This window comes from Saccopteryx bilineata, chromosome 1 (genome assembly GCF_036850765.1).
Source record: "Saccopteryx bilineata isolate mSacBil1 chromosome 1, mSacBil1_pri_phased_curated, whole genome shotgun sequence".
In the NCBI taxonomy this organism is placed as follows: Eukaryota; Metazoa; Chordata; class Mammalia; order Chiroptera; family Emballonuridae; genus Saccopteryx; species Saccopteryx bilineata.
Genome location: NC_089490.1, coordinates 264,224,728 through 264,237,215, shown reverse-complemented (window position 1 = coordinate 264,237,215; position 12,488 = coordinate 264,224,728). Strand labels below are relative to the sequence as shown.

At 38.1% G+C, this 12,488-nt stretch overlaps 1 protein-coding gene across 1 annotated transcript in view; it reads right to left on the bottom strand.

Annotated features, from left to right (window-relative positions):
• Window positions 1–12,488, bottom strand: part of ADAMTS6 (ADAM metallopeptidase with thrombospondin type 1 motif 6) — a 280,816-nt gene that overhangs the window by 98,531 nt on the left and 169,797 nt on the right. The window lies entirely within an intron of this gene.

The window sequence follows — 12,488 nt, the reverse complement described above, 5'->3', positions numbered from 1 at the left end:
TGTGTCATGTGATTAGTTAGGGAAACATTTCCTCTAGAAGCAAATCTTGAGTGTATTATAATAAAAATATTATTAACACTTAACCTTTGTGACATTATGAGATATTGTAGGGATTGAACTGGTGAGGAAAAAGGACATCGGGGATGGGGCTGGGGTAACTATTAAGAATAAAGCCAAGTAAAGCCATGGGGACAGGCAGGAAAAGGTCGTATGTTAAAAATAATTGGGGAAAAAGCCATCCTACATGGAAGAAAGAAACTGTATAGAAGCATAAGAGGATGTGATATTTCAAAGAAAAGCATGGGTACATAAAAAAGCCTCAAATTAACAAACAAAGGTAGCATAAAAGTTATGAGAGTCATTCATTTAAAACAAAAATCCTACTTTTAACTCTCTTGTAATGGCTCTCCTAAGTAGAAGAGAAGTAAAAGGTCCAATAGGAGAATATTACTGTTTGATGACAAACTTGGAAAACATTTTATAAAATTTCTGATCTACTCTTTTTTTGTGATAAACACTCTAAGAGTCAGCATAATAAAAATATTAAGAAAGACAACAGCGACTTAGAATTTACGAAGCATTTAGTAAATGCCTACTCTGTGGCACACTATTCAGAAGTCTTAAGATGTATTATTTATTGAATCTCCATCAACAATCTTATGAGGTAGTTGTAATTAATAATGTTATTTTACATCACAGTAAACTGGGTACAGAAAGTTTGCTTAGTAATAGTTTCAGGGTGCAAGGTCACCTCCCTCATCCAAGTGTCTTCTGGACACTAACTCTGTTCATGCCTGACCTGGTAGTGGCGTAGTGGACAGAGCATTGGACTGGGGTGCAGAGGACCCAGGTTAAAAACCGAGGTCACCAGCTTGAGCACAGGTTCATCTGCATTGAGCGCGGGTTCACCAGCTTGAGTGTTGGGTCACTGGCTTGAGCGTGGGATCATAGACATGACCCCATGGTTGCTGGCTTGAGCCCAAAGGTCACTGGCTTGAAGCCCAAGGTTGCTGGCTTATGTCCAAGATTGCTGGTTTGAGCAAAGAGTCACTCACTCTGCTGTAGCCCCCTGGTCAAGGCACATATAAGAAAGCAATCAATGAACAACGAAGGAGACTAAAGAGCTGCAATGAAGAATTGATGTTTCTCATCTCTCTCCCTTCCTGTCTGTCTATTCCTATCTGTACCTCTCTCTGACTCTCTGTCTCTGTCAAAAAAAGAAAAAAAAAGATAAACAAAAATCTAATAGGAGTAACTTGGGCTACAAACCCAGCATTGTCATTTCCAGCTGCAAGTTTCTTATTTTATCCAAACTACCTTTTTTCCCTCTCATTTATAGAATGTGTGGGCCAATTCTTTAAAAATAAGAATTTTGGAGTAAGACAGATTTGGATTCAATTCTAACTTGGTCATTTGTTTAATTCATGGCCTTGAGTAATGTACTTCATTTTCCAAGCCTCGTCTATAAACTGGGGATAATATTAGCACTTACCTCCTAGGTGAGGAGTCATGTAAAATGTTTAGCTCTGTACCTGGCCCATGGTAGCTCTGAGTAACTCTTAGCAGCTGTGCTGGTTGTGGGTCAGGCATCCTTAGATGCATCCCTCACCTTCTGCTCTGCTCTGTATTTAGGGAAACAAACTCTGCAGGCTTCTATGCCAGCTGACTTCCCGTCGGTCTCAGACAATGTAAGAAGGCACTAGTGGGAGAAGCCCAGGTATTCTTCTCATTTCCTCTCTACCTCAGGAAGCATCTAAGGCAGAAGCAGAATCTTTCTGTGGCTCCAACTTCAAGCAGCAGAAGCCTTACTCCTCAACCCTATCTTAGACGATCAGCTTCTGCTGTGTGATTCCAGCCTCTGGACTCTGATAAAACTACCTTCTTCCTGGGTCTCCTTGGTAGGAGTGGCAGCTGCCCCTGATCTATGGGCTTGTAAGCCTCTTCCCTCACCATGTAACCAATTCTTTGTATTAAGTTCCCTTGATTTAATTTAAATATTCAGAAAGATTTATATTATTATGATTGGATCTTTATTCATACAATAATCGATGCTGATGATGAAACTGGTAGACTGAATATAGACACATTTCCATGCATTATCTTTTTGCAGTTTTATTGGTTAAGGGTAGAGACTGGCAAACTTTTTCTGTAAAGGGCAACACAGTACATGGAACATAGGTTTTCTGTTCCATACAGTGTCCATTGCAGCTATTCAATTGTGCCATTATAATGTGAAAGAAGCCACAGACAATATGTAAATAGCCAGGGCTGTGTTACAATTGTTTTATTTACAAAAAGAGGTGATGGGCCACATTTGACACAGGAGGTAGAATTTGCCAACTCCTGATTTAGGTGTTAATAATATATATATTGCTCACAAAAATTAGGGGATATTTTATAGCTTCATATTCATTTTGAAATAGCCCCCAAATTTTGTGAGCAGTATATAGATACATCTGTCTGGCAGTACTTTGCAAAAGAACCAAACAATTATTAATTTTTGAGTCAATACTAAATCATACACTTTTAAGAAATGATGCTAGAATATGGTCTAATTTGCACAGTGTGCTTAAATGTCCTCTACTTATCCCCAAAGTGGTCCTACAGTTTGTATAAACATCTACAGAAAGATCAAATACTTTTCAGACAGCTGCGATTACTATCAGGTTCTTCCTTATTTTCAGCAAAATTCTGTCTTGCTCTATAATCCAGTGATCTTGCTTCTTTCTTCCAGATCCACACTGAGCAAATCTAACCCCTAACTGAAAGGTTATAGACCTTGATGGCTTTCCGAAGGACACAACGTGAGTCATCATTAACCCTCTTAAAACAAGGTACAAGAACTGGTTTTACTGTCTTTCTTTTGTTCAGCAAATGTATATCAAATGCTTACTATGTGTCACATGTGATCTAGGCTCTGGATATAAGGCAATAATCAAAAGAGATTAGGTCCCTGCTTTCACGAGTACATTGTATGTGCAGATAAGAAGAAAAATAAAGCAGGTTAAAATTAAAGAGACTGATAGTGGGAGGAAGGGTTTTCTTTTTTTAAATAGTATAAGTCAGAGAAATTCTCTTAAATAAGGTGGCACTTGAGCAGAGTTAAAAGAAACTGAGGGAGTGACCTATGTACATTATTTGTGAAAAGAGTGCTCCAGGAAAAAGGAAGTGCAAAGGCCCTGAGGCAAGAGTGTGTTTAGAATGTTCACAGAATAGCATAGAAAATGGAATGATTTAAGGGAATTGTAGTAGACTTGACAACTTGGTCCCATGCCTTTCTGGTCCTAGAGAATATAACAAGTTAGTGTTCCGTTCCCCTGACTTCAATGTCTCCTTCAGTAAATGCTCTGAATTTGTGTTGGTTAGAAATAAGTTCAGAAGAGTGATCAAAGAAGAGTTAATTTCTTAAGAAGAAATTACATAAAAGATATCTTTTATTTTTTGTTTAGGAATTGTGGAGAGTTTAAGAAGTAATGCTTTTTAAATTACTTAGGGATTATAAATGCTGACACTATGCAGAAATTCTAACAGAGAACAATGGGCATAAGCAACAAATTATTTATGTAAAGCCTGACAGGTTTCCAGCCTCCTAGTGTTAACACTAATCAAGCATCCTCTCCTTTTAAAAAGCGAACAGCAGGGCTCCACATAAATTCAGAGAGCAAAGCTGCAGGTTTCAGCATCTTTTGATCTTAGTATTTTCAAGGAAGTTAAAAAATCAGTATTATTTTCACTATCACTTTTTAAAATTAGACATCTAAGTTAAGTTAACACATTCTATATAGATTAGCTTAAAAGCATCTCCTTTTGACTTAATATTTGTAGATAAACCTAGAAAAAAATAATTCATTAAGGGCATAACAGTTGCTTAGAAAAAATTCTCAGCTTCTTCTGACAAACTTTGTAGTGGCATTTCTATCCCTGGGGTTCCCATCCTGGTTTTGTCCTGAATAATGGGATAACCTTGGCAAGTCCAGGAACTCCTTTATGCCTTCTTTCTATCATTTGCAAAACAGACCCCAAATGCCCATACCTTTAAGAGAAATTTATTCCCAAATGTCTACAAAGGAGGAAAATTCTGAAGAAAAACAAACAAACAAACAAAAAACTCTGTATTTTATCTTATGTGTAATAAAGAGTGAGAAGTAGGTTGAGAATAAAAATTCTTTTTCCCCTTTTCCTCTTCCTCTGCTCTTCCTCTGCTCTTCCTGAGGGGATGGGCAGGGTGGAGATTCGAGGATTCCTACGACTCAGAGAAAACTGCAAACTGAGCAGAATTGGAATTTTGTTCTTCTATAGATTTTATCTTTTCCATCTCCAGCCTCTTCTCCTTTCTTGCTTTTACACCAAATCCACTTTTACTTCTTTCCTGTTACAGTAGACTAGCCTTCTACAGTCCCCATATTTAATTCTCGTCTTCCTCTCCAGGACAGCAATATATTTACTCTCAGCCAGGAATACCCCATTAGTTGGAGGAGCATAAATGGAGTTTCGATTCCAACACTTCCTCTGCTGAGCAAGACTTGCACTTGACAAAGGACTGTGAAGAAGTGGCATAGTTCTGTTTGTTCACCCAGAGAGACATCTTTTTCTAAATTAAACAGAAAAATGCCACATGGCTTTAAAAAGGCTTGCTTCTGCACCCTCTCTTACAAGTTGTCAACAAAATTCCTGATTTCCTAGTTATCAAGTACTGTCTGATTCTCTCATTGAAGTAATTCATATGGGCATTTATAAAGTTAATTGTGTGTCGAATGCAAACACTGCAACTTTAGTAGTTTCTGATTTTTTTATAGTTTCACACTACATTTACTTATAACAAAACAAAAGCCTGATAAACCTACATTGTCCAGACAACCCTGAATTTAGCTGACATATTTGATACAACAATCTTCTATGCAAGTTTTCAATGTTTAAAAGTATTTCTAATGTGCTTTGTTGAGTCTCAATTTAATTAAAATGCAATCTATTCAGAGCATAACCCTTTCCCCGAAGCCTATAAATACGTTAAGAAACTTTTACTTTGTAATTTTTTAAACATCTCTTTTAAGAACAAAATAAACAAGCAAGCCCTCCTCTATACTTAACAGCTAGTCCTTACTCTCAAAACTTGATGCACACCATAACATTCATACCAACCTACAGAAGAGTAACAACACTGCTCCTGTTATTTTTTGCTACATATATAAAATATTATGCACAATATTTATAAGAATAAAGTGGTTAATACATATTTGTTTTCTAACTATAACTTGGGATATGGACAGAAACTGTTGTTAGTTAATGGATCAACTGTGTACTTTGGTGTCACTTACCCCAAACCTCTCCCTGGGGGCAAGGATGCTATTTCAGAATATTCTCAGCAATCTGGTTCTGATGCAGGGTAAGGTTAGACTATAAGTAAGTCCATGTCAAAGGTAACCAAACTCTTTCAGAGAAGCTTACCTTGTCTAGATTCTTTAGAAAGCTTTTGAGCATGACCCGTGGTGATGCCCATCAGATACTTCCTGAGACAGATAATCAGCCTCAGAGTCTTGTGTGTGTCTAACTTGGCCTGTAAATTGGTTTTGTTGCTGTTGAGAGTGGTCAAGCCAATTTGGCAGCTGAATATCCTTTTCCAATCTATTTTTAATTCTTTAGCATTGAGATAATTTTTATTTTAATAGTTGCCTCTTCTATTTCTGTGAATCTCTGTCTTTGATTCTGGGGTAAGTGGGACAGGAACTAACGAGGACACTGGCTTCTCCCACCCCCATTCCTATACCTTTCAAATGTCTGTGGTGAGAATAAAATTCGGGAGAATGTGAAGCTCTCTTCTTTTCGTGCTAGCAACTTTTTTTGGGCCTACATTAGTTCTAGGTTCTAATTTCTCCTCCAACCTGAGCAAACAGAGTACTGTAGTACTGTGAACTTTGTATAATTCAATCTGATATACCACAGTGTAGGAGTCCACACAGGAGTATCAAGGCCTCAAAATATAAAGTGTTCCTTTTTGTCATAAACATTATGAACCTAAAACTGATAGTTTAACCCCCTTTACTTGGGTCACTAGAAAATCCAGCGCAAGCCTGACCAAGCGGTGGTGCAGTGGATAGAGCGTCGGACTAGGATGTGGAAGGACCCGGGTTGGTGACCTTGAGGTTGCCAGCTTGAGCGTGGGCTCATCTGGTTTGAGCAAAAAGCTCACCAGCTTGGACCCAAGGTCACTGGCTCGAGCAAGGGGTTACTCGGTCTGCTGAAGGCCCGCGGTCAAGGCACATATGAGAAAGCAATCAATGAACAACTAAGGTGTCGCAACAAAAAACTGCTGATTGATGCTTCCCATCTCTCTCCGTTCCTGTCTATCCCTCTCTCTGACTCTCTCTCTGTCCCTGTAAAAAAAAAAAAAAAAAAAAAAAAAAATCCAGAGCAAAATCTGTGGCCCACTCTTAGTAAGTGGAAGGACCTGGTGGTACATATTTAAGGCACTGACCCCAGTTTTATATTATATATTTTCCTTCCCCTGTGATTTTCTCATTTATTCTATTTTTCAGTTGTAATTTTAATGAAGCTAACTCAACTTTAATCAGAGAGTTAGAACTAATAATAATCATTAGTATTATATATAAAAACATGAGAACTAAGCAGTAATCTATACCAGCTGGTCGGCCACAGAAACAAAGAGGTCAAGACTGCTATACTAGTGAGGGAAACTGATAGGCTACGTGGAAGGGATTGAAAGGTCTCAAAAGGAATGCAAGTAAGATCAATCGAATGTATAAGGGCCTATATTAGAAAGCACAGGGCAAGCCTCAAAGATTCATGACACAAAATAAAGAGCCCTTGTGGTCCTGCTATTTGACCTACTGACATCATCTCTTCCTGGGCACTAACTGGAAAACTTTTCCACAATCATTTGAATTTATCTTTAGTAGTATCTCTATTTAAATCTCAAGAAAAGCTCTTGAATTGCAAATGACAAAGCCAAAAATGCTTATGAATTATTTTCTAGTTCTTGACTGTTAAACTGATTTTCACTAATTGGAAAGATTTCTCTCAGATGTTATTCACAGTCACTAAATAAAACAGGCATAGTATTAAATTGTGTAAAATATGCAATAAGGCAGGAGGCTGATTTGATTAAAGACAAGTATACTCTGTTGCATCCCTTCAATTAGAGTACCTCCTAACAGACACCTAGCCATTATAGAATAATAGAACATTTAAAGCATAATACCCTTAGAAATAAGTACTGAGGTTAACCTAAAGGATACAAACACAATAGCCCTATGATGCTTCTATAGTAACACCCATTCTATATTGACTGGAAAATACTAAAGTTTTGCTAGCATTACTCAATCTTAACTACAATCAAGTACCTTTATGATTTATCATTAAATTCTCTGTCTATGCAGTCTATATAATAGAAACTTTGAGAATAGATTTTAGAACTATGTTTCTGCTCTAATATGATACAAACATTTCTAAAAAATCTCTTTCTGCAAAAATGCATGTAAAAATAAGAAGCATAAGGGAAAAACAGCATTGGGGGCAGCCAGAAGTCAGAACACTAAGAATGACAACAATAAGAATGCTAAGAAAATACTGGCAAAATTTTTAAATTACATGGAAAATTCCTAACAAATACTGGGGTGAACACAGGATTTTTTATCTTTTTTTAAAAAAATGGTGAAGAAAGTAAGAAAGAGTTGAAATTGCTGGGTTGTAAGACAAGAGACCAATGTACAAAGAACAGGCAGAAATATACAAGAAGCACTTGCACCACAGAGCACGTGGCCAAACTGAACAAAAAGAAAAATGTGGGCCCTGGCCGGTTGGCTCAGCGGTAGAACGTCGGCCTGGCATGTGGGGGACCCGGGTTCGATTCCCGGCCAGGGCACATAGGAGAGGCGCCCATTTGCTTCTCCACCCTCACCCCCTCCTTCCTCTCTGTCTCTCTCTTCCCCTCCCGCAGCCAAGGCTGCATTGGAGCAAAGATGGCCCGGGCGCTGGGGATGGCTCCTTGGCCGCTGCCCCAGGCACTAGAGTGGTTCTGGTCGCAGCAGAACGACACCCCCCCCCCCCCCGGAGGGGCAGAGCATCGCCCCCTGGTGGGCAGAGCGTGGCCCCTGGTGGGCGTGCCGGGTGGATCCCAGTCGGGCGCATGCGGGAGTCTGTCTGACTGTCTCTTCCCGTTTCCAGCTTCAGAAAAAATACAAAAAAAAAAAAAAAAAGATTTTTTAAAAGAAAAATGTGGAATGAGTGGTCATCATGTCCAGCACACTTTTCCTCTGTTTTGCTGTACCAGTGAAGTTTGACTTCAGCTGGTGTATTGCTTAGTGGCAAATAATATGGAGCAAAAGAATTCAATCATTTATGAGTTCATCTATGTTGCAGAAACAAGGCTGTAACAGAACAAACATACCAAAACTTTAAATTATCCCAGTTTTTCTAGATGTATGCTGAAAAAATAGAAATGGAAAAATATCTTCCTAAGCCAAGTCACTACTGAGGAGAATGCTCAGTATGAGGAGAAAACATGGTTTGAAAAATAAATCTGATAAGTACTTAGTGCTCAGTACATGTTAGAAGCAGCTACTACTACCACTGTTGCTGCTTCCTCTACCAATACAGTAGCCCCGGCTTCAGCTACCCAAGGTCAGCAGCAGTCTGAAAATATTAAATGAAAAATTCCAGAAATAAACAATTCATAAGTTTTAAGTTGTACTGAAATTCCGTTTAAATTTAAATTTTGATCTGAGTAGCATGATGAAATCTCGCACCATCCCATCCCATCCCATCCCTTTGTCCCGCGTCTCATGCTGCATCACCACAAGAAGAAAGGTGGATACGGCACAAGATATTTTGAGAGAGGTGGAGAGACCATCTTCACATAAATTCTATAATAGTATATTGTTATAACTGTTCTATTTTATTATTGTTGTTGTTAATGTCTTACTGTACCTCATTTATAGGTTAGACTTTATTATAGGTATGCATGTATGTATAAGGGGTAAAAATGAATGTATAAGGTCGAGTTCTCTCTGCAGTCTCAGGTATCCATCGGGGTTCTTGGGACGTATCCTGGTCAGATAAGAGAGGACTACCGCAAAGGTGGAAACTAAAAGAGCTCTGACACAGACACCTGGGGCATAACCAATATCTACTATTACTCTTTACTTGATTGTTAACAAAAATCTGATTTTTGCTCAGGAATTTACCTCTCAGGGAAGGTAACCTTAAGTCCATTAGGAGCCTATCCGGATTAGTAAAAACCAATTATAGTAATCTCATTCTTTTTGCCCCTGACAGGTTTAAGAGTAGGCATGTGGCCTCAAGGCCAATAAAACATGAATGAAGTTAGCTAAGAGTACAGGGCATGAGCTTTGGGGGAAACTTTCCTTCTACAATGCTTAACAAAGAGATACTAAAGCAATATATGTCTTTTCTTCCTCTGTACATTGTCAGGACAAAAGTACATTAGGTGCTGCAACGCTCAGCTTATATTTCTTTGTCAAAGAATCTGACCTTTAGGAATTGGCCTCAATATCTTGTCAGCTCTTTGTTGATTTCAAAATGATCAAAAAAAATATTATTCAGCAAACTTTTTAGAAATTCAGTCAGAATAACCTAATTTGTCATTTCCAAACATGGAAGCCTTTTACATTTGTTTCTAAAATGAACTAAGATTGATTTATTTTGAGAATTTTATATATAATATTTACAATCTTCTTTACAACAAATATTTTTCTGCTGCCTGGCTAGACTGTCTAGTTGTGTGCTGTCCAATACAGTTGCCACTAGCCACATGTGGCTGTTCAAGTTTCAATTAATTAAACTTAAAAAAAATTTATTCTTTAGTTGCACTAACTACATTTCAAGTGCTCAATAGTTCATTTGTCCAGTGGCTACCAAACTGGATAGTGCACATACAGAATATTCCCAGTATTGAAGAAAGCTTTCTGGAACAGTGCTAGGCTAGATTATGAGTTTTGAAATTCTAAATTTTCACATATTAAATTATATATTAAAAAGTCTCCAGCTTAAACAACTTACGTTCAGGTTGCTTTAATAACTGAATAGCATGAAAATACATTTCATGTGATAACCGAATGACCTCAAATTCTGAACTAGTAAAGTCCAGGTTAATGGAAAAAAATTATGTGAATAATGTAGGTAACAGAAAAAGAAAAAAATGTGCCAGATATCTTAGATTTGTTGCATTTTACCCATCAGCTATATTTTAGATGATCAAATTGTAGAGTTTGCTATTGATGGGTTGACATTTCTGTTATCTTTGTTTTCTATTTCAGTTTTTAGAAAATGATAAGGAGATACCGTTAACATAACTATATAATGGATAAACACATAATTTCTAAACATAGGGCTAAATCTTTTAATAGTTTCTTCATGTCTCAAGGTAAAGATCATGCTCTAACTTCCATGCCTTGCACTTAATTTTCCTTCTGCTTCAAACTCTCTCATTGTCAGTTTCTTCTTTTCTGGTCAGCTCCTATTTGCCCTTCAGATCTTTAGCTTCCTATGGGAAATAATCCTAAATCCCTAAGTAGGCTATGTGCCAGTTCTATGTTCTTTTATAGCATACCATACTTTATATCATATCGTATCGTATCATATATCATACCATAAAATATATCATATCATATCACTTATCACACTGTTTGTAATTTTCTGCATATAAGTGATTTACCAGGAAATTGTAAGGTCTGGGGCAGAGATTTTCTTTCTTACTCTAGCACAGTATGATATTCACTAGGCACTTAATTATTTGTTGAGTGAATAAAAAATAAAACCAGTAATTTGTAAATATCATTGTAATTAAAGCTACATTTAACTACTTTGAGATGCAAATTTAACATAAATATGATAAAGAAGCTATTGAGTGTGTTAAAAGATGGTACAGGAAAAAAATAGAGCAGGGTAAGGAAGATTAGGAGTATCAGGTTGAAGGGAGCTGGAGAGGGTTACAGTTTTAAATATAGTATTCAGTCTATACCTCATTGAGAAGGTAACAGCTGATTAAAGGTAAAGGAGTTAATCCTGGAAGCATGTAGGCGTTGTGGAGAAGAGCATACAAGGCAAAGGGAAGAGACATGTGAAAGCTCTAAGCTAGGAATACGTCTGGCATGTACAAGGAAGGAGGTCCATGTGACTGGAGCAGAGTGCACAAGGAGGAAATAGAAGAGATGAGTTCAGACAAGTCATGAAAGTCCAAATTGAGTAGGCTTTGCAGGCCTCACAAGAACTTTGGAGTTAAGTAAAAATGGAGAGCCACTGAAGTGTTTCAAGGGAAGGATGTAACCTGATTCACTCTGCTCCCTGTATTGAGCACTGTAGGGAACATGAGTAGCATGGGGAAATCCATGGAAAGGCTCTTTAGAGGAATCTGCTGAAAGAGTAGTAGCAGTGGAGGCATGAGAAATAGTCAGATCTATGCCATATTTTGAAATCAAAGACAATGGGATTTTCTCAGGAACTAGCTATAGGCCGTGAGACAGAGAAAGGAATAAAAAAATAACTCAAAGAGCCTAACCAGGTAGTGGCGGAGTGGATAAAGTGTCGGCCTGGGATGCAGAGGACCCAGGTTCAAAACCCTGAGGTCGCCAGCTTGAGCACAGGCTCACCAGCTTGAGCATGGGATCATAGACATGACCCCATGGTCTCTGGATTGAAGCCCAAAGTTGCTGGCTTGAGCCCAAGGTCACTGGCTTAAGCAATGGGTCACTGGCTTGGCTGCAACCCCCTGGTCAAGGCACATATGAGAAAGCAATCAATGAACAACTAAGGTGCCTCAAGAAAGAATTGATGCTTCTCGTCTCTGTCCCTTCCTGCCTGTCTGTCTGTACCTATCTGTCCCTCTCTCTGTCTCTTTTGCCAAAAAGTAAAAAGAATACTCAAGGGTTTGGGGCTTAAGCCAATCAGAGTTAACATCTGAGTTAGGGAAAACTGCTGGGAGAGCAGGGTCATGGAAATGCTTTGGAAATAATATTTGGGCATCTTAAATATTAAATGTCTTCTAAATGTCTAATCAATAATAAGATATGATCTGAAATCCAAGGAAGAAATTTTAGCTGAAAATATAAATTTGGGGGTCAAATGATATATGAATTATATCAAAAGCAATGAAAATTGATGAGATCACCCAGAACATGAATATTGGTGGGGCAGAGAAAAAAGCCAAGGGTTGCATCCTACATACCCTTAACATTAAGAGGTCAGAGAGAGAATAGGAAGCAGCAAAGGGGAATGAGAAAGAAGTAGTAAAACAAAAGCACAGCCAAAACACTGTAGTATCATGGAAGCCTAGTGAAGATCCAGTGAGATAAATACTCAGGACTGACTACTGGGTTTAGCAACATGGAAGTCATCTGTGATATGACAAGAGCATGTTCATTAGAACGATGGAGGCAGAAACCTGACAGGAACAATCTTAGGAGAAAATAAGAGGTTGATAGAGGAAGTATAGACAATGCTTTTGTGGAATTTTG